This window comes from Monodelphis domestica, chromosome 2 (assembly GCF_027887165.1).
Source record: "Monodelphis domestica isolate mMonDom1 chromosome 2, mMonDom1.pri, whole genome shotgun sequence".
Classification (NCBI taxonomy): Eukaryota; Metazoa; Chordata; class Mammalia; order Didelphimorphia; family Didelphidae; genus Monodelphis; species Monodelphis domestica.
The window spans coordinates 286,561,934-286,585,424 of NC_077228.1; positions in this window are offsets into that span (position 1 = coordinate 286,561,934).

Here is a 23,491-nt window from a genome sequence, read left to right on the forward strand (position 1 = left end):
GTCAATTTAGAACTTTATTCCTTGGTTACAAGAATCATATTCTTTCCCTCCCTCCCCTCCCCCCACCCTTTCCATAGTCAACATGCAATTCCACTGGGTGTTACATGTATCCTTGATCAGAACCCATTTCCATGTTTCCATGTTTGCATTAGGATGTTCATTTAGAGTCTCCACCTCCAATCATATCCCTTTGACCCATGTAATCAAGCAGTTGTTTTTCCTCTGTGTTTCTATTCCCACAGTTTTTCCTCTGGATGTGGACAGTGTTCTTTCTCGTAGATCCCTCCAGGTTGTTCAGGGTCACTGCACTGCCACTAATGGAGAAGTCCATTACATTTGATTATACCACAGTGTTTCAGTCTCTGTGTACAATGTTCTCCTGGTTCTGCTCCTCTCACTCTGCATCAGTTCCTGGAGGTTGTTCCAGTTCACATGGAATTCCTCCAGTTCATTATTCCTTTGAGCACAATAGTATATTCCATCACCAACATATACCACAATTTGTCCAGCCATTCCCCAATTGAAGGGCATCCCCTCATTTTCCAGTTTTTTTGCCACCACAAAGAGTGTGGCTATAAATATTTTTGTATAAGTCTTTTTCCTTATCACTTTGTGGTATAAACCCAACAGTGCTATGGCTGGATCAAAGGTCAGGGCATCTTTTAACACCCTTTGGGCATAGTTCCAAATTGCCCTCCAGAATGGTTGGATCAATTCACAACTCCACCAGCAATGAATTAGTGTCCCCACTTTGCCACATCCCCTCCAGCATTCATTACTTTCCTTTGCTGTCATGATATCCAATCTGCTAGGTGTGAGGTGATACCTCAGAGTTGTTTTGATTTGCATCCAGAAAGAAGACTCTTGAAGTAGAAGGTGTCTAGCTAGGAAAGACCTCCTATAGAAGGTAGGATTGGAATGGTTTCTTGAAGTAAGTTAAGGAACCCAAGGGGCAAAGGTGAGAAGGTGAAAGATCAATTGAGGCTCAGGGGACTGTCAGGGAAAAGGCTCAAGTGAGAAAATAATATGCCATTGATGTGAGAGAAACACACCCCAGTTTGTAGCAGGGTCTTGCCCCAAGAATGGGAGACTCAAACTCCCTTTAATTCAGAAGTAAGAAAAGAATTTTATTTGAAGAAGTTGTTTTTGGTGTTATAATGGCCTAATAGCAGGTGGGATAGCATGGGAGCAAATCAGGTAGCCTTAGGGTTGATGAGTAAGTCCAAAGACTAATAAAGTAGAGTAGCCTCTTTGGAGCTGATAGTATGGAGTAACAGCTCCACTGTGGAGTGGCAGCTTCCATTGTAGAGTGGTAGCTTCCACCAAGGAGTGGCAGCCCCTACACCCTGTGGAACAGGGTTGGCATATTTACTGGGGAATGGTAGCTTGGTATCTCCTTTTCCAAACTCAGGTGGAGATATGTTTTGGGGTTTGTTTTCAGAGGGAAAAAGGAGCATGTGCAAAATTGGGCGATTCTTCTGGAATGGTAGAGTCCCCAGTACGCAGGTTCCATGTTCCTCCATTGTCCACCTTGTTTTCATTTGTCAGCTTGAGAGAGGTTTTGCTGCCCTTATAGAAAGAGAACATGGGGGGAAGGATGGATGACCACTATAGGTAATTATTTCTAAGAACAATATAGATGCTTGATAAAACATAGTACAAAGCTGATACCCAATATAGTATGTTACAGTTCCAGTACACAGATTGGGTAATTGAACAATCTACAATTCATGCTTGACTAATGCTAAAACTAAAGGTTTTGCAGTTGATGTTTATAGCCAGTGTTAATTAGTAAGAAATTCAAGCTATCCAAGTATGAGGGTTCCATTCTGATTACTGCCCACTGTTAGCCCACATCACTGTGAGCAAAGAATAGCAAAAAGGCAAGTTTTACTTGATCAAAGAGTATGTGGAGGAGATTAAAGTGTAAAAATACTGGAAAAGTAAGGAAAGACTGGATTATAAGTTGTTTGTTTAAAAAACCCTAGTGGATTTTATTGAATGGGTGGTGGAGATGGTGACATGGTCAAACTGGCAATTTAGGAAGATGATTCTGGCAGCTAAATATGGAGGATGGATTGATGTAGAGACTAGAGGCATGATTTGATCAAAATAATCCAGGTGAATGGTGTCCAAGAGTGGTGGTTATTCCAGAAGAGAGGAGACATATACAAAAGATGTTGTAAAGATAAGAATGACAAGATTTGGCATTAGACTGGATATCTGGGGTGAGTACAAGTAATTAGTTGAGGATGACCTGGAGGTTGCAAAAGCCTAGATGACTAGAAAGATGGTGGTATTTTTGACAATAATGTGAAAGTGGAGAAGAGGGGAGAGTTTTTAGAGAAAGGGAATGAATTTTGTTTTGGACACATTTAGTTTGAGATGCCTATAAATATCCAATTCAAGATGTCCAAAAAAAAGTAAGTGGTAATATAAGACTTGAGACATATCAGGAGAGACATATTACTCCTGGGCATAAAAATCTTCAGTGACTCCCTATTGCTTACCAAATAAAGTTCAAATTATTTTGCTGGGTGCCTTCTGGCACCTCCTTTATTTATTTATTTCACATTATCTTCTCTATATACTATATGCTCCAGGCTAACTGGACTACTCTCTGTCACCTTAACTCTTAAGCCTCCATGTGTCTTTGCTCAGGCCTTTTCCCTTCCCTAGAATGCTCTTCTTCCCCCCTCCTCCTCTACACCTTTTGAATTCCTAAATATCTTGCAAATACCACCTTCTTTGTGAAGCCCTCCCTGGTCCTCCAATCAATAAAACCTTCCCCAGTAAGATCACAAATGGTGTTGTTAGTCTTTGTTTTTGGAGAAGAACCAATAATATCTTGGGGTGATGTCTTGATTTGCCCATCAAGTGAAGCAAGGCAGAGTTGCACAAAAGTCATCAGCCTCACTCTCTCTTCCAGAGTCATCCACGTCTAGTGACAAGACAAAAGTCAGGATGACCTATTGTCCTGGGATGCAGTGGAAGACCTTGGCATTTTTGATGTCTGACCAAGCTTTAAGTGCTCCACAGTACCTACTTCAGCTGCTTTTATGGGATTTGGAACAAATTATTCTCATCTACTCATTGGGAGGGGTGGAGTAGTTTTCAAAGGCTTAGGGTAGCCATTTCCCTAACTTACTGATGGGTTTGAAGCCTACTGTTATCTTCAACCTGGTATAGGCCATTTGCTGAAATGGTTTTAGAGAGTTGTGGCCACTGTGCATGCTACAGGTGGAAGTTGGGTGAAAGGTAGACACCAAAGGTAGATGAGCCACCCTGAAAAGGATTCAGTCAGCCTTCACACCAGAAGTGTTGGTCCTTCTAAACATCCCATACACCTCAAGACCACAAAAGTTGGAGACAGCGAGGTGGTTCAGTGAATTGAGAGCTAGGCCTAGAGATCAGATGTCCTAGGTTCAAATCTGGCCTCAGATACTTCCCAGTTGGGTGACCCTGGGCAAGTCACTTGACCCCTATTGCCTAGCCCTTACCACTCTTCTGCCTTGGAACCAATACCCAGTATTGATTCTAAGATAGAAGATAAGGGTTTTAAAAAAAAGAAGACTACAAAAGGAGACCAACCAGAAAAGACCTTCTATAGAAGATGGAATTGGGACAGATTCTTGAAAGAAGTCAGGGAACCCAAGAGGCAAAGGTGTTAAGGCAAGAAAGCATTTGCAACATGGGGGACTGTCAGGGAAAAGAATCACAAATAACACATTGTTGTGTACTTTTTTTGAGGCACTTAGCTTTAATACATAGTATTACATTATATCTGATGGTATCTTATCTCCCTCCTATCCTATATAATAAGCTGCAAGAGAAAAGCAATCATAGAGATAATCTAGTCCAGAGGCTAACCTTTTCTGTGATATGGAACCCTTTGAAAGGCTGGTGAAACCTATGGATTCTTTCTTAAAAGAAATGCTTTAAAATACATAAAAGATTTCAAAAAGGACCAATTATATTTAAGTATAGTTATAAAAAAATTTAAACCAGTTCATGGATCCTAGGTTAAGAACACCTGATCTGGTCCAATTCACTTTAGAGATGAGAAAACAGACCTGGAGAGGTAAAGTGACTTGCCTAGAGGCATATCATAGGAGCAGAGCTGCTAAATTACAATAGCTCACAGTAGGGGTAGAGCTGGAATTGCAACCAAATGGTTGATTTTTTTCTCCCCACCCCATTGTAAGGGGTAAAGTTTATGATTGGACTGAATATATTTTTAGTTGGTCACCAGGGATTTAAAAATCCCAATGAATTACTCAAGTCAGAATGGCTTTTATGGTAGTTTATTTACAATAGAGAGAAGAAATTAAGGAAATAAGAGAGAGAGAGAGAAAGAAGAGAGATAGTTGCTCTAGCCTGTTTTGAATCAGGCAGGAATTCAGAGCTCCCAGCTAAGGGGATGGGGCAGGGTGGGCAGAGGATTAAATTTAACAGGGCTTCCATCCAGGAGGCCTCCTCCAAGATGAGAGGTCTCTCCAGAGGCTAGTGCCTCCCGAAAAGCCAAGGAAAAGGAGTAAGCCTTTTCACTCCCCACATGGTGGTCCAAGGGGAAGCAGTCTGAGATCCCAAGGCCAAACTCCTCCACAGTCAAGTTCCAAGGCCAAGACCTCCTCACAGGAAGTGATGCAAAATATGAAGGCAGTTCTTTGCATCATTTTCTGTGTCTTACATGTACCAATGGTGGCTTAAGCTTGGCTTTGGATGGCCCAGGGAGTCAGTCAGTTGTTTCTGATTTGTCACTTGCTAGCACATGTGTGTCATAAACCTTCCTCCCCCACACTTAATCCTTAAGTGGGGGTATATACATTCCTGGTGGCTAAAATTCTAAAGAATAAGTAGGGTGGAATAAATCTCAATTTCATACCATCACCTCAGGTGCACACTCTTCCCTATACAACCTCATTTTCTGGGGACAGTGGGTTCGGTCTTAATACAGTTTCTATACAGTATTGGTCCACCAAGCTCTACTGGAAAAGACCTCATATCAGCTACTGATAGATAGGATGGGTCCTAAAGCTCTCTCCTTAATCAAGGCATTGAAACTTGCCATGGACTCTACTCCAAGAATCCCAGACTTCTGGACTTCTTCTGACTCATCTCCTGATCTTTTGGATCTCAAAAAGTCACAACCTTCAGATTATTGTCCTTCATCTAAAACAAAATAACAGAAGTTGAGGCAGAGAACTGAAGCCATATTCAAGAGGCTGAATATTAGCCTGGGGGGTGGGTGGAATTCACATCATATCACCATTTATACCAACTGAAACTTAGTTGTACTTGTGCCTTAACACTTTTCCAATCATATTTGAAATCTTAAGAGCTAGAAAACTATTTATTTTAGAGTCATAAAGCATATGGTGTCAGAACTGGGAGAGATCTAGTTCAAGCCCTTGTTTTATCTTTCATTGTAGAATCAAAAGCTTTGCATCTTGTTAAAGGAATAAAAATCATCAAGAAAAAAAAAGTTTTCAGGCAAGGAAGTCTCATAATAAGCTAAAGTTAACCCTAAATGCTAACCTACTTTAGTTATTTTATGGTACCTGGCAGAATCAAAAGAAAGAGAAGATGATTTCTGCGAGGATGAATCCATGCTTGGAAATCTACCTCCTAAGAGCAGTAGAACATACAGGAAAAACACCTACAATTGCCATGGAGATGAGACTGAGACTTTTGGGAATGTGTGTGTGTGTGTGTGTGTGTGTGTGAGAGAGAGAGAGAGAGAGAGAGAGAGAGAGAGAGAGAGAGAGAGAGAGAGAGAGAGAGAGAGAGAGAGAGAGAGAGAGAGAGAGAGAGAGAGAGAGAGAGAGAACTTCCAGGAAAAGGAAACCAGAAAAAACTGAACTCCAGCCAAAATTTAGTTTGGAATGCAGAGTATGAGGATTTTGAGAATTGATTCTCTGTCTTAGAACCCAGTTGAAAGAAGTGCTACATTTGTTAAAAAAAAACACACACACACACACAATTTCTGGCTGGCACTCTCTTAATTGCAGCCCTGAGCATTACTCCCTGCCACACGGGCAGAATTGTCATGATACTGCAGAAGAGAGGGCTTTTGTCTTCCTCTGCCCCCTTACTGAAGTTTCATCTTGCAATTTAGGGACAACTAGCCAGAAGCTGATTTTTCCTTAAATAGATTTAGTATCCCATTTCCTCTGCCAGGAGATGACCACACAGGATCTATCACATCATATTAAAACACCAAGTCCTTTCAGTAATGATCACTGCGGGGCTAGAAGTGGCCGCAAAGCTCACATGTGAGCATCCTGAGCCAAACAGAAAACATTTGTGAATGTTCCATAAAATGGCACTCACTACACATGTTATGGTATCAATGATTTTTTTGGGCAAATCTACCCTCAATCTCCTTTATTCCTTTGCTTCTCCTTCCTACACTTTCATATCACCCTGGCAGGTGCTTGAGAGCTACAGACCATGCCCATTGTACCCTTTTTCCTCCCCTTGTGATACCACTACCCCAGGTATAGGTCATTTAATTCTCTACCTCCAGCATGATCCTGCCAAAGGATTTTTCTCTCTCTACTTCCACCCCATGGCAATTCAAAGTCTTGACTCAGCTTCTGGTGTCCCAAGCCTTTTTAGTACCTAAAACCATCCAGATTACTAGATTTTCAGATTACCACTGGGTTTATTATTTAAGTACTCCTCAGGTTGATTGAGGGCAGCTGGGTGGCATAGTGGATAGAATACCAGGCCTGGATATAGGGATATCTGAATTCAAATCCAGTCTCAGACACCTACTAGCAATGTGACCTTGTGAAAGTCACTTAACCATCTTTGTCTCAGTTTCCTCATCTCTAAAATGAGCTGAAGGGGGCAGCTGGGTAGCTCAGTGGATTGAGAGCCAGGCCTAGAGATGGGAGGTCCTAGGTTCAAATCTGGCCTCAGACACTTCCCAGCTGTGTGACCCTGGGCAAGTCACTTGACCCCTATTGCCTAGCCCTTACCACTCTTCTGCCTTGGAAGGTAAGGGTTTTAAAAAAAATGAGCTGAAGAAGGAAATGGCAAACCATTTCAGTTTCTTTGCCAAGAAAATCCCCAAAAGGAGTCATGAAGAATTGGACATGATTGAAAATGACTAACCAATAATAGGCTGATTCATTCTTCAGAATGGCAGAAGAACAAGCCAAAATGGATCATGGTATTTGTGTATCTTAAGGTAAGGTTGGCAGATTTCAGCCTCTATTCCCACTGGAGATTTTGAGCTTCTACTTGTGACACATGAGACTTGAAATCATAAAATAAATATCTATGGGTCATGGAGAGCATAATTTCTGCACTTAAAAATGTGTATTTATCCTGCCTTGTTTTTCATGTGCTTAGAATTTTCACTGTTTTGTATAGCAGAAAAAGTGAGGGATAACATAACTTACACAGAAAGATAAAGTGGGGCAGTAAGTAGTTCAGTGGATAGAGAACCAGCCTTGGAATCAGGAAGTCCTAGGTTCAAAAGTGGCTTCAGGCACTTCTTAACTGTGTGACCCTGGACAAATCACTTAATCTCCATTACTGTTCTTCTGCCTTGGAACCAATACTTAGTATCAATTCTAAGACAAATGGTAAGGGTTAAAAAGAAAAAGAGTATCAAGCTATAAAAATGAAAGAAAGAAATACTAAATTACCATAAGTATAAATTTAACAAGAGTTAAAGATACCAACAACTTTCTAGCCCTGCAGACCTGTTCTCTCACTGCTAAAGTTAATAGATGAAGATTCTAAATTCAGATAAATATTCTTACCTTTCAATAAGGGAATCTTATTTTTTCCAGCTCCTTTGTTGATGGCAAGGACACAGGACCAGGGATAACCAGATTCCAATTTCTTTCCAAATCCAAAGTTTAGTGTCATCCTTATATTCCTTGTCCTTAGCCTTTTGAGCAAACACAGTATTAATCTTGTTTTCTAATCTTTGTGGAAATAAATGGATTGGGAGCAGCTAGGTCAGTGGATAGAGAGCCAAACCTAAAAATGGGAAGTCCCCAGTTCAAATCTGTCCTCAGATACTTCCTAGCTGTATGATCTGGGCAAGTCACTTAACCCATATTGCCTAACCCTTACCACTCTTCTGGCTTAGAACCAATACTAAGCACTGATTCTAAGATGGAAGGCAAAAGTTGTTTGTTTTTTTTTTAATGGATGCATAAACAACTTGAAAGATCTTATCAATGCAATAACCATCTATGATTCCAGAGGACTAATGAGGAAACTTTCTACCATCTCTTGAGAGAGAGCTGATAGACTCAAGAGGTAGAATAAGACACATATTTTTGCACTCAGGTAATTCATTTGCTTAATTATATATATATACATATACATATATATATATATATATATATATATATATATATATATATATATATATATATAATCCTTACTTTCTGTCTTAGTATCAACTCTAAGACAAAAGGGCAAGAACTAGGCAAATAGGGTTAAGTGGGTTGCTCAGGGCCATAAGAATTTAGGCATTGTCAGGTCAGATTTGAACCCAGATATTCCCAACTCTAGACCTGGTACTCTATCTACTGAGCCATCTAGCTAGCAGACCCTTGCATTTTTGTTATACTTTGTTTTTCTAATGGGGTGGGAAAGGAGGGAAAGTGAAGGGGAAGGATTAAGGAATCTTTAAAAAAATAATACAAGGAAAAGAAAGATAAAAGAAGCATAAACAGGAATATAGGTGAAAAATTATAGGTTAAAATTATTACATGCCTAAAAAGAAAAGCAAGCTATGTACAACAGAGGTCTGTAATTTCATATATAACCTCTGCTGTCTGTTCTAATATATATATATTTCTATATATATATATATACATATATATGTATATACACACATATATATGTATAAAATAAAACATATTTTATTTGGTGTTTAGTTCAGAATATAATTTAAAAAAATAGAATTCTATGCTGCCTCTAGTGTCTACTCCACTTACTGCCCTTGGAAGCTTGGTAATGAGGAGAGGAACATGACCACCCAATTCTACCTCAAAAACCAACAAGAGAAAGCACAACAGCAAAGAAAACAAAAACTTTCCTTCTTTTGTGAAATTGGAAATGCCCCTCAACCCACCCAAATACAAATGAATCTTATTATAGCATTTAAAGACCATACTATAATATCTGTCCTTCCTAGGTAGGAATTAGCAACACAGAATCACAGAATGATAGAACAAGGGACTTTAAAGATTATCTGCAGCCATTGATTAAGGAATGGCTGAACCAGTTGTGGTATATGATTATGATGGAATACTATTGTGCTATAAGAAATGAGGAGGGAAGGTGAATTCATGGGGGGGAAAAACCATGGCAAAAGACCTACATGAACTGATAATGTAAGATAAAGTGAGGAGAACTGGGAGATCACTATGCATAGTAATAATAACATTTTAATAATGATCAACTGTGAAAGACTTTGCTATTCCAATCAATAAAATGATCCATGACAATTCCAAAGGACTCATGATGAAAAACGTCTTCATTTTCCTTCTAGAGAAAGAATTGATGAACTCTGAGTACAGAGTGAAGCATTTTTTTCCTCTTGATCTTTCTAGATTTTTATTTTTTGCTACATAGCTATTGTAAAAATATGTTTTGTTTTACTGCATAAGTATAATGGATACTGTATTTTATTTTTGCCTTCTCAGTAAATAGGGAAACAAGGGAAGGAGGGAATTGGGAACTGAAAATAAAAATTTTAATTAAAAATAATTTTTAGAAAAGTTTTTCTAGTTTAGGGCATAGTAGAAAGAGTCACAGTCCTGAAGTTGAGAGGACTTGGGCTCAAATCTGTCCTCAGACACTTCCTAGTTATGTGATCATGGGCAAGTCACTTAACCCTAATTGCCTGACCTTTGCTTCTCTTTTGTCTTAGAATTGATACTAAGACAGAAGTTAATGGTTTAAATTTTTTTCTAGTATAGCATTCCACAAATCTATTCTACAGAACCCTGAAATTTTATGTAAAAAAGACTTAGAGTCTGAATATTTCTGGGCTGGTGATATTTTCATTCTAAAATATTAAATTTTGTATGCATCAAAAATACTTATTTTGCACAATAATTTTTCACCTAAAATAGACTTAATTTCCTCTATCTTGCCCTGATTTTCACCTTTGGAAGGGGGAGAACATTCTACAATCCTATATTCTTCTGACTAGCATTTTGAGGAACACTGATTAGTTGATAGATGAGTAAACTAAGACTCGAAGAGGTTAAGTCAGAAAACCTGGGTTCAAATCCAAGCTCTATTATTTTCTCCTTGAGTGACCTTGGGGAAATCACCCTATTCCAAGCATCATAGTTATCCTCTGTAAAATGAAGGAACTGGCCCAGATAACTCTAACATCCTTTCCAGTACTGAATTTATGATCCTGATTCTTGGTCTAGTACTCTTTTCAGTACAGATCTCCTGGGTCTCCTCACTTTGCCTTACATCAGTTCGTGTAGGTCTTTTGTCAATGGTTTTCCCCCCTGAAACCATCCCCCTCATTTCTTATAGCACAATAGCATCCCATCATAATCACATACCACAACTTGCTCAGCCATTCCTCGATTGATAGCCATAGAAAATCTTTAAGGCTCCTCCTTGTTCTATTATTCTGTGATTTTGTGTCTCTAATTCCTAGACAGAAAGGACAGATATTATAATATAGTATTCAAATGCCATTGTAAGATTCATTTGTATTGAGTAAATTAGGGGGAATAAGTGGGGGAAACATGGAATGTTTACAAATAAAACATCCTACTGCATATTTTTTAGAAATTATTTGGGATGAGGCAGCTAGGTAGCATAGTAGATAGAGAGCCAGATCTGGAGTTGGGAGGTTTGGGGTTCATATCTGGCCTCAGACACTTCCTAGCTGGGTGATCCTGGGCAAGTCATTTAATCTGGACTGCCTAACCATTACCATTCTTCTGCCTTAGAACTGATATTTAGTATCAGTTCCAGGACAGAAGGTAAGGATTTTTTTTTTTTAAGAAAGAAAGAAAGAAAGAATTATTTTGGAGTATCAAAGCCAAGTAGGAACAAAGGAATTCTGATTCTTTAATACTCTAGTCATGATTCTAAAAAATAATTTTATAATTTGCAGTTTTTTTTTTAATGGAAGGAAAGCATCAGGGAAAGCCCATGTAAAAAATTGTCTCCGGGGGCAGCTGGGTAGCTCAGTGGATTGAGAGCCAGTCCTAGAGACGGGAGGTCCTAGGTTCAAATCTGGCCTGAGCCACTTCCCAGCTGTGTGACCCTGGGCAAGTCACTTGACCCCCATTGCCTAGCCCTTACCACTCTTCTGCCTTGGAGCCAATACACAATATTGACTCCAAGATGGAAGGTAAGGGTTTAAAAAAAAAATTGTCTCCTTTCCAAATTTTTTGCTCTGATCTGCTTAGGGTCTTCATACCTTTAGCAATGTAGCAGAGGCCTCAGGGAGGGGCATTGGGAAGCAAAGCCAGCCTGACAGGGCCTCAAGGTACCAGAACAAACAGTCTGGGCCTTAGGAATGGGGTTGCTGTGTCAGGAAAGAAGGCTTGTGACTAGTAGCTTCAAGTGGTCCTACAGAGAGGAATTTGGTGGTTGATGAAAGGGCAGGCAAGGGCTTTTGCAGAAGGCATTGTCAGGTTGGGACATTACTTTATCCTCAGAATCATTATCTAGGAATATAGGGCCATCACTGCCCTGGTACAGGGGAAAAGGGTCCTTCTGGAGACAATGACAATTCAGGGTCAATATACTCAGAAATGGAAGTAACCATCTAATTCAATCCCACATTAAAAAATAATCAGAGAAAAAATGTAAATATCAGACTTTGTATTTTAGGAACGTCTGACAAAACAATTTTTAGTAATTCAACATTATTACAAATATAAACATTTCTAGCTTAGAGAACTGCTGAAACTGACATATTCCCATGCCCTCAGATAGCCTCAAGATAATTTCAGGCAAAGTATGAATAAGAATTGTGAATCAAGAAAATATTACAAAATGATAAAAATGCAATTGTGGGGTGATTGGAATATTCGTTTAATAGAACATAGTCACTTTAACTTCTGGAAATGCCACGAAAAGCCAATGCTCCTAAAACCACTCATCGTTCTGACCAATCCCTCATGAGCTCTCCTCTACTCATCCCCCTCAAACTGGTGTCAGATGACATGATATAATCAAAAAATAGATCAATACTCTAATTCCTTTTGGAAATGAAGAACAGGAAATTTCCCTTAGCTCATTACTCAATCTCTCTTGGGGAAGGGAGAAAGTGAGGATCTAAACTAAATATGTGGTAGTTTACTTTCTAAATTTGACTAGTTACCCAATTTCTGAAGCCTTAGCCTTTGTTCTTGATCTTTTATATATTTTCCAAAAGGAAAAAGTCTGAAAAGGACTTTCGACTTAAGGAATATTATTCAATATTTTCAGTAGAACTAACAAGGAAATCTTTACACTGCTTCCACACTGATGAAAAACCTGAGGTCTAAAGAGGAGAAATAGTTCACTCTTGGTCACACAGGTACTAATTACCTAGGCAGGCCTCAGACTCAAGATGATTCAAGTGCACTGGTTCTTCCATTACACCATGCTGATGATTTTGTTAGAAACTGGGGTCTTTCTATTTCTCCAGCTTATCATAACTTCATGATTACTGTTCGCCCTGGTTCTTCTTTGTGACTAAATCATAGGAAATGCATTTTTGTAAGGGTATTGGCACATGTAAAAAGAAGAACAGTCAATGGGTACAATATTTGGGCATCAAGATAAATGGTATCAAGAAAGAACAAAGATAACAAGCAATGGAGGCTAGCAGCTCTTTGAACCCAGAGAATTCAATGGCTCAGGAATTGGGAAGGTCAGGAGGACTGGTGCCTACAGTTGAGGTTTTTGAGGTGAATATGGTTTAGAATTGAGTAAAATTTTTAGCACAGGAGAAAGTAACCATCCTGAAGACAAGTGGCAAAGGCTCCTAGGCCTGGTTCTAGGAAGGAGCTGCTATCCTGGGAAAGTGATGAATTTCAACAAGATTTAAGACCCAAGGCTATATACTTCATTGGCATTTACTGGTATTTTTTTTTAATCTATGAAAAAATTTTACTGGTATTTAAAAAAAAAAAAAACTCAGGACTACCAGTTTTCTATTTTGCCTGAACCAAGAGATCCAATAAAGATAAGAGGGATAGAGGAAATGAAAGAAAGGAAACTTAAAGACCACATAGTCCAACTTCCTCCTCTAGAAGATGAGGAAATTGAGCTCCAGAAAGGTGAATTACAGGTCCAAGGTCACACAGGCAATAAATACCAGTCAAGATTTGAACCCTGGCATTGAGTCCAAATCCAGGTTCCTTTTAAGGGTGCCATACTCCCTTCCCTCTCTGAACATAGACAATTGTATTAAACCAGGGTCTAGAGATGCTGTGATTTTTTCTGAATCCTTTAGTGACTCATTCTCTCTCCCCTTTCATTTAATTCCTTCAAAAACATTCTATCTCAATTGCTTAGCCTTTGTATTTCTCACTGTTGCAATCACTGTGGAAAGTCATGGAATTCTAGGACGTTAGGACTGGAAAGGGCTCTAGGTCTATCCTCCTAACATCTGGCCTCAGACACTTCCTAACTGAGTGACCCTGGACAAATCACTTAACCCCATTACTACTCCTTGCCCTTCTGGCTTAGAGTTGTTACCAAGATAGAAAATAAGGGTTAAAGAAGATACTCATGTATGTACTCATCTCTGTAGCTTTGTAGAAATGTGTGTGTGCGCAGCTAAAAAGAGCCACAAATTTAAGGTCAAAAGAACAGAGTGCAAATCCTGAAAGTGCCAAATCTACAAGTTGTATGACATTGAACAGTCCCTTTACTTCTCTGGGTCTTGTTTCCTACAATATGAGGATATTGGTGAATTCTAAAGGTTCTGTATCCTCTGATCCCTATGACCCTCTTGGTTCTAACTTCTGCTCCTCCCCATACCCACCTTCTGGACATTTCATCCTGGAGTCAACTTCCCCAATGGCAAGGACGCAGAGTGTTGCTATGGACGTCCTGCCTTCTATGCATGCCTCCCTGAAGTACAGTAGCTTGCTGCAACATGAATCCTACCTGCAGAGAAAGGAAGATGGTCAAGTAAGAGTTAATAACACTGCCTTCTCCATTATCAGGAAGGTCTAGTAATTGGGATACTAATACACTGTTGATGGAATTGTGATCAGAGTCGACCATTCTGGTGAGCAATTTGAAGATTTGCTCAAACTGTATATACCTTCTTTTGACCAAGAAATAACATGTATAACCTATATCAAATTCCTTACTGTCTCAAGAAGGAGTGGGGAGGGAGAAAGGAAGAGAATCTGGATGGCAAAATGTTAAAAAACAAAAAAAAATTGTTTCTACATGTAATTGGGAAAAAAATACAATAAAATATTATGGGGAGGGGGGGGAAGAAGATAAGGCCTAGTAAAGACTGAATGAGGCCTGAACAGAGGGAAGGAGAGGTAGCAAGGGAAGAGTATCAGGGAGTATTGAAGAAAATGTAATCTGAAATTTAAAAAACCTCATTGCCAACATTTTAATTATACTGCTGACTTTTTTCTTGTCTTCTTTCTTTATATTCTGTACCATTGCAGTAATCTATTTAAATTCTCAGCCTGCTTCCTGATTTCTCTAAATCATTCAACCCATATAACTGACATTTGCATAGTGATTTAAGGTTTCCAAAGCATATGATCCTTGTAAAAATTCTTTGAGGTATGCAATAGAATTATTATTATTCTCATTTTAAAGGTGAGGAAACTGAGGCTCAGAGACATTGTGACTCAACAATAGGAAGTATTGGAGGCTGGATTTGAACCCAGATCAGATTCCTGAACTACAACATAGCCTTCAATATTCAACATTGTCTCTCCCTATATGTTTCCTTAACCTCAGGCCTAACTCTCAAGATTTTTGTTTTAAAACACCAAAGACTATAACATTTTCCATTTAAATGTTGAGTTATGGGCAGACACTTGTATTTCACAAGTGAGAAGACTATCAGTATTGCTTAGATGTTATTAACATTTGACTCCACCTATGTCTTTGCAAATATATCTGCTTCAGAACGTAGATGATATGTTAGAAATCCCCAGGACTATATACAGAACAAATTCAACTGAGGTTGGAAAAGCCTGAGAAGGACTTCAGTCAAGATGGCTGCTTGTCCAAGGGAGAGGCCTGACCCTGCCTTCATATAACAACCCTGGCAAACCTGAAATCCACATCAGACCAAATAATGATCAAGAAATCCAGTGAGACACCTTAAGTGATCTCTTCTGTCCTGGAGCTACACAAAAAGTTAGCCAGAAGTGCACTGACTAAAGAAAAAAAGATGACCAGCAAAGCTGGCACCAGGGTAGGTGAAAAAGCTGTCAATTCATCCAGCAGGACTAGAGATGGACCAGAGAAATGCACACCTTGGGAAGCTTTGCATCCAGGTGCAGTAAGAACAAAGAAACTTCCAAAGGCAACCCAGAGAGGTAAGAAAACCTCAAAGCAGGGACCTTGGAAGTCCGAGGAAGTTTTGGCAGCAAATAAAGCTTCATGGCAGCATGCAGATTGGGATAGCCCAGGCTTCCAGAGGCTCAAAGGTCTCTAGTACTTTGAGATGCCATAGAGGAACCTCAGGGGAGGTAACTTCAGGAAGTGAAGGTCAATGCAAGAACCCAAGTGACCCAGGGAGTGACAAAGCAGGGTCAAATGCCCCACCCAAAAACAGTGGGGAGGAGGAAAGGAAAGCCTGGTTCTAATTCAGGATCTGATACTGGAGAGATATGTAAATCAAACAGTAACCAATTTAAAAAAATATTGTAGCTCTAAAGAATTGTAAGAAAAGGAGCAAGTAATTTTGTAACAACTGCAATCTGGACTCAAAGGAAAAGATATCCCACAGGGACCAAATGAATACAAAATAAATAAGAAATGAAACAAAAGATTTTTTAAAAAGCTCTGGAGGAAATAATTAGAAAAATAAAATAAAGAGAAAGTACTAAATTTGTTTTTTTAAAATAACCCTTACCTTCAGTCTCAGAATCAATAGTAAGTATAGATTCTAAGGAAGAAAAACAGGGAGGGCTAGGTAATCCAGGTTAAGTGTGCTACCTAGCTGCCCCAAAGTGTTAAATTTGAACCACTTTATGCTAATATATGTAAAGTGCTTTACAAACTTTAAAGCTTTCTATTATTTATAGCTTACAGCTAGCTATTCTTACCCAAGTAATTATCCTGAAAACTTGAACAGACCAAATATAAATCAATGATTCCATGAGCCAGAAAGAAATACTAGAACATCAGAAGATGAGAAAAGCAGAAGGGAGAAAAAAAAAGATAGCTGATATAAAAAACAATTGACATGGAAAATGGGTCAAGTAGAGATAACTTAAAAATCAGTGGATTCCAGGCAATTAGCACAGTGTCAGGTCTGTAGTCAGGAGGATCTGGGTTCAAATCCAACCTCAGAGGCTTTCTAGCTATGTGACCCTGAGCAAGTAAGTTAACTCCAATTGCCTAACTCTTGCTGCTCTTCTCAAAACTGATACTAAGAAGGTAAGGGTTTTTAAAAATCAGTGGACTCTCTGAAAACCATTAATTTTTTTCAAAACCTCAGACTCCAGCTTTCAAAAAAAAATTACAAATGAAAACTGCCCAGATTTATTAGAACCAGAGGGCAAAGTAAAGACAGAAAGAATCCATGCATTGCCTCCTGGAAGAAATTCCAAAATGAAAATTCCCAGAAACATCACAGCAAAAATCCAGAGTTTTCATGTCAAAGAAAAAATATTTTAAGTTTGAAGCAGTTCAAATACCAAGAAAGCACAGAATCAAGATCAGGAAGTTTCTACTATAAAGAAGAAGTAATCTCAAAATTTAATATTCCAAAGAGCAAAAGGTATGGGCTTACAAATGAGAATGATTCAACTTGAAGAAACAAGTATAATCCTATTGGGGGAAGGGGGGCAGACCTTTAATGGAAGAGAGGATTTTCAAGAATTTATTATGAAATGACCAGAACTGCATAGGAATCTTTAAATATAAATATGAAACTCAAGAGATATCTAAAAAGGCTCATTTAATTGAATAACTGGAAGGAGCTACAGGAAGATGAGAGTGAACATTGTAATGAGAGAGAAGAAATCAGTGTCCATTCAGAACCTTAAAGTCTTCAAAAATATTTATGGTATTAAATAAGAAAAAAAAAGAACTGAGATAGATTGGCTCTTTTCTGGGAGTCTGAAAAAAGGAAAGAGAAAGGAAGGTAAAAGGAATATACAACTGTATAAAGGAAGAAGGTAGGGGACTTGCTATTTCTCAAAACTGCATACATGAGAAGAAAGTATATGAACATAATGGAAGGGATAAGGCAGTGAGAATCAGATGAATCTTTTATCTGAAATGGATAAAGGACAGTAAAACATGCACACTCAGTTTGGTGTAGAAATATACAAAATTCAACAGTCAATGAATATTTATTGAGCAACTACAATGTGGCAGTCACTGTACTAAGTGCTAGGGAAACAAATACATTTTAAAAAAAAAGAGTTTCTGCCCTCATTGTACTTACAATCTAATTTGGGAAGGCAATACACAAAAGGAAGCTAAAAAGAGTGATGGGAGATCCCCACATGATGGAGAACTCCAAAGAAGTCCAAAAGCAGTATAGTTAGTAGGAAATGAGGAGAAGACTGTGTTAAGCCCCATTCTTAAATAAACTAACCAGGAGTTCATGGCCCTGTCCTCCAGCCAGAGGTGTATATGGAGTGTTGATCAATTGAGAATGACTGAACAAATTGTGGTTTATGAATGGAACATAATATTATTGCATCATTAGCAATAGTAAAAGATAATTTCAGAGAACTCTAGGTAGTATAAAATATAGGAGGAGGTGAGCAGAATATGGAGAATAATTTATAAAAAGATAACATTGCAAAGAAAAACAACTTTCAAAGGCTTAGGAATGCTAATGAATGCAATAACCAAACATGTTTTTAAGAGGATAAGCCATGAAATATTAACCATCCCTTAACTTCCATCGAGGGAAAGTTTCAGGTGATAGATTCAAGGGGCAGAGACATATATTTTTGGAAGTGGCTATTGTGTGGATTCATTATGTATTTTTTAAAATTAGGGTCAGAGTTGGGGAAAGAAGTAGTTAACAATAGTGATGCCCTCCCAAAAAGAACTATGGAAATATTTTTAACTACATAGAAGGAAAGAAAAGGAAGTTCAGAAAGCAGCATCTTGAAAAAGCAGAATAGTTTTGAAAGAAGCATGTGGAATTACTTTTTTTTTTAAGTAACTGGTATACAATTTCTTTTTTGCTTTTGCTGAATACTTGAAAATGCTCATCTCTGGTGCTTAAGTTCAAAATAAAAAGAGCTATGTCCAAAAAACAACAACAACAACAACAACAAAAGAGTATTAAAGGTTTTCAGAATAGGCATTGTGGCTCTGATTGAATGGTGGAAGTTAGACCTAGAAAAATAGGAAAGCTAGGAAGAGCAAAAGGACTTATTGGGGGAAAAAAAAAGAAAATAGAGCAAGACTAAAAAATTAATTGGGATCTAGAGACTTCTTGGTTAGGTCCTTAAAGGTGGGGTTGGGTTTTAAGGGGCTAATTGACTTTTTCAGCCAGATATACAGGTAAATTTAGGACACAGTGAAATTGGAATTATAATTTTTCTGAGAAATTTCATAAATCTCAATTATTCTATGTTCAAAATGAAAAACCTTTCCCTTCCAAAAAAACAAGCAAAACCCTAACTATCCAATTACTTAATGTGGTAACAATAACTGGCTTTTATAATACCTCACATTTCTATATCATTTTAAGATTTACAAAGTGCTTTTCTTCCCTCAAGTCCACTTTGTGAGGTAGGTTAGTTATGTAAACTTAAGCTCTGCTGGGTTTCCTTGTGAAGAAGAAAGGGTTCTTCTTCCCAAAGTTGGCTACACTACTATTAAAGGCCCTTAGAGACTTCTTTCCCTCACTTCTTCACTGATTTGAATTCCTTGAGATGACAACAGGGAGGGTGGCATGAAGAGCTGCCATCCTGAGGTACCTCTTCCTTCCTCACCTATATTTCCTAAAATAGAGATTGGTAAGATGGCCACAGTGACTAGAGAATCAAGGAAAGATAGGGAAACTTATTTACACAAACAGCTTCCAGAGTAATGGTTATTCAATGAACCAATACGCCTTATTAATGGCCTGTTAGGGACCAGGCATCTGTCAGATGCCCCCACCCAAGACAACAGCCTAAAGATTGTCAAGGAGACTGCATGGAGGCATGGGGAGTGAGGAAGGAAAATGTGTATTATCTCATTTGAGCAGATATAAATATGTATATAAAAATACAAAGCAATGGGAATAGAGAATAATTCAGATGAATTTGAAAAAAACTCCAGTAGGAGGTGATATTTAAGCCTCTCAATGAAAGAAGCCAAGGATTTTATAAGGCAAAGGTGGGGAGGGAAAGTCTAGCCAATGAAGTATACATATATATGTATATAAAACATATGAAAGTGTGTAATATATAACTAACCTAGAAAGATTGGCAGGAGTCAGATGGTGAAAGTATTTAAATGCCAAGCAGAAGAATCTATATTTTATACTAAGAGGCTATAGGAAGTCACTGAAATTTCTTAATCAAGGAAGCATACAGATCTGTGCTTTAGGAAAATTAGTTTATGGGTAGGTAGAAGTGGCCCAGGCCCAGGGACTGGAGGACCTAGATTTGAATCACACCTTAGACTCTTCCTAGCTGTGTGATTCTTGGCAAGTCACTTAACCTTGATTACCTAACCCTTGCCACTCTTCTGTCTTAGAATTGATACTAAGACAAAAGGTAGAGGTTATTTTAAAAAATGAAAATCAATTTGGCAGCTTTGTGGAGAATGGTTTGGGGAGAAACTGGATATAGGGAGACCAATTAGGAAACTAATTAAATACTTTTGAAGAGAATGAAGGCCTGAAACAGGGTGGTGGCAGGAAAAGAAGGATGGATGCTAATGAAATTGATGAGATAGCATCAAGACTTGGCAATTAGGAAACAGCTGGGTAGTTCAGTGGATTGAAAACCAGGCCCAGAGATGGGAGGTCCTGGGTTAAAAATTTGGCCTCAGACACTTCCCAGCTGTGTGACCCTGGGCAAATCACTTAATCCACATTGCTTAGCTCTTACCACTCTTCTATCTTAGGACCAATACACAGTATTGGTTCTAAGACAGAAGGTAAGGGTTTAAAAAAAAAAAAAGACTTGGCAATTAATTGGATAAGAATGAAGAATTCAAGATGGCTCTCCTAGGTTGTAAGCCCAGGTGACCAGAAGAAAAGCAGTATCTTTCAACAGAAAAAGAGGGTTAGGGTGAAAGAAAATATAGTTCTATTTTCAACACATTAAGGTTGAGATGCCCATGAAACATGCAGAGATGTTAAAGACTGGATATATGTAGATTTGGGTGTATTTGCATTGATGGTTGTTGAATTCATGCTAGTTGACTGAGATCCCCCCAAAAAAGAATACAGAGAAAAAAAGAAAAGAGACATGCACGGAGTTCAGAGGTTCATCCTCCAGAGGAGGCGATAAACAGATGCTGAGCCTACAAAGGAAAGGAAGACTAAGAAAGATGTTAAATGGATAAGAAGTCAACAATGATAAAATGCTATTATAAAAACCCAAAGATGAAAGAACACTTATCTAAAAGAGTGGAACAGTATTAGACGTCACAAAAAGTCTAGAAGACTGAGAAAAAACATTTGGATTAAGCAACAAAGATCATCAGTGATTTTGTAGAAGACAGCTTCTGTTGAAGAGGCAATAAAAAAGCATATTGCAAAGGATTGAGGAGTATAAGGAAGTAAAAGCAGCAAATATAAACAGCTTTCCCCCAAGAATTTAGATATAAATAAAAAGGAAGAGTATAGTAGTTTGAAAAGATGGTCTGATTAAGAGATTTTTTTTAAAAGATGAGGAAAATCTGGGGAAATTTATAGGCATCAGGGAAAGTCAGTGGATAAAGGAGAGCTGGCAATTACAGAGTGAAGGGATGAACAAAGGGGTCCCAGAGGAAAAAGAAGGGGGTGAAGTTTGAAAGTACAAGTAGAGGGATTAATGTTTGCAAAGAGAAGGACTATCTCGTTTTCTGAGTCTAGAACAAATGAGATTATTAAATTTGTAAACTACATTTATATAAAGTCTCTCCTAAATGCTACCAACCAATTCATATTTCAACCCCTCCATCTCCTTTCCAACTCTATGCTACTGATAGGAGGACAAAAAAAAAAGTTGTCCTTGTTTATCAGTCAATGTGTGGAAGCATTGTTCTATCTGTCCAATTATCAAGTGTTTTTGAGTTTGTTTTTTTAAAGAGGGCAGTGAAGAGTGAAATTTTTTCTTATTTTAAACCAGGGGTTCTTAACCTAGGTTCTGTGGATGTTTTTTATTAATATTTTAATAATTTTCAATATAACTAGTTTCCTGTGTAATCCTATGTATTTTATTTTGTGCATTTAAAAATAATTGAGAGGGGCAGCTAGTTAGCACAGTGGATAGAACCAGGTTTGGAGTCAGGAGGACTAGTGTTCAAATCTGACCTCTGATAACTTCCAAGCTTGAGCAAGTCACTTAACCCCAATTGCCTACTCCTTACCACTGTTGACTTAGAATTGATATGAAGACAGAAAGGATTTTTAAAAAATTAGTCTGAAAGTCTATGACACAATAAAAGGTTAAGAACCCCTAGTTTAAACTTATAAAATTGAAAATCATTGAACTGAACAGCTGTGTGACTTGGGCAAGTTAGTTTCCCTCTCTAGGTCTCCTTTTCTTCATTTGTAAAATGAGGTTTGGCCTATTCCAGTTCTGACATTCCATGCTTTTTATGCACCAAACCAATCTTTCCTACAGGTTGTTTAGAAGTGAAAATCTAGTTATAAAATTTCTGTTTGGGGGGCTTGAAAAGTTACTACTTGACCCAAGCAAGGCTCACCAGAGCACCTCACTGTCCTGGCACAACCCTGGAAGTGGGTGACCATATGGCTCTCATTTTATAGATGAGGAAATCAGAAATAGCGAGGTTAAATGACTTTCTCTGGGTGGGCAGCTGGGTTCAAAATTTTTTCTGGGCTGAATTTAAGCCTCTTTCCAGTGGGCTAAGACACCTTTCTGGCCTCACTCCAGCTAACCGCATTGACACATTAGGTAAACCCAAGCTCTTCCCACTGGTTTTTTTTCCTTGGTTCCAGCTACCCAGAGCACAGGAAATAGGCAGATGTACCAGAACTCTTTACATCCTAAATAATGACTAATAAATAAGGATAATCTCAATTTGTTCTCCCTTTCAAAGTATGGGAGACTAGGGAGAAAGGAATAGATTACTTTGTTACACTTAAAAGTTTATAAATGGATATTGTATTTGTGACCTCTGAGGGCATGCTGAAGAGAAGAAAGATAAGCTTCTTGGTCTCCATTTGCAAAGCCAAAGAAATTATGAAAGACATTTTGCCTAAATTAGGGTAGTTTCCTGAATTATAATATTTCTATATCCTCTCAGGTCTACAAAGCTCTTTCTTCCTTATAACTTGACAAAGGTGGTAGAACAAGCACTATTCTCTTTATTCTAGAGATGATAAAACTAAGGCTCCCAAGCAGGTAACTTGCTCAAGATTACACATAATCCATAATTAAGATGGGAATTCAGGACTCCTGACTCCAAGTTCAAAGCTAACAAAACTATCATAGGGATAATATTTTTCACAATGGAAGCAGTTCAATTATTTCACAGACTGTGATGGAAAGGACACTAGAGATTGAGTCCAACCCCTTCAATTAAGTAAATTTTAAGCATCTACTCTGTGCCAGGTGCTAGAGACACAAAGACCAAAGGCAAAGAAGCCTTTGCTCTTGAGGACCCTTCATTCTACAGCAATTCTACCTCTTTTTACAAAGGAAGCCAAAGAATCAGAAAGACTTGCTTAAATAGTTCGTACATGGCAGATATCAAATCTTCTGCTCCCAAATCAATGCTTTCTCTACTATATAACACTACTCCTAGAATTAAGAGTGGAGCTGAGTGGGAGGGGGGAGCCTTATAGGCTGGTGGATTTTTCTTTCTATGCCTGGTCTGAGGCATAAGAGATCCCAGAAGGTATACATAAAAAACTTACAGGCCACTCTATTAAGGTGGTTGCTCCTGGCACAATTTAAGATAGTTTCCACTTTATAATTACAACTCTCCTTTCTTCTTGAGGGCTCCTCTACCCTCACCTGGAAAGCATCCCTGACCCCGTTCCTTCTCCTAAGGTAGATCTATCTCTGCTCCAAGAAAGTACCCCCAAAGCTTCTGTTCCAGCTATATTTACAACCAATCAAGAACGTCAGAAATCACAGTCCATTTTTGTTATTGCCCTGAAAAAGAGATGTTACCCATCACATAT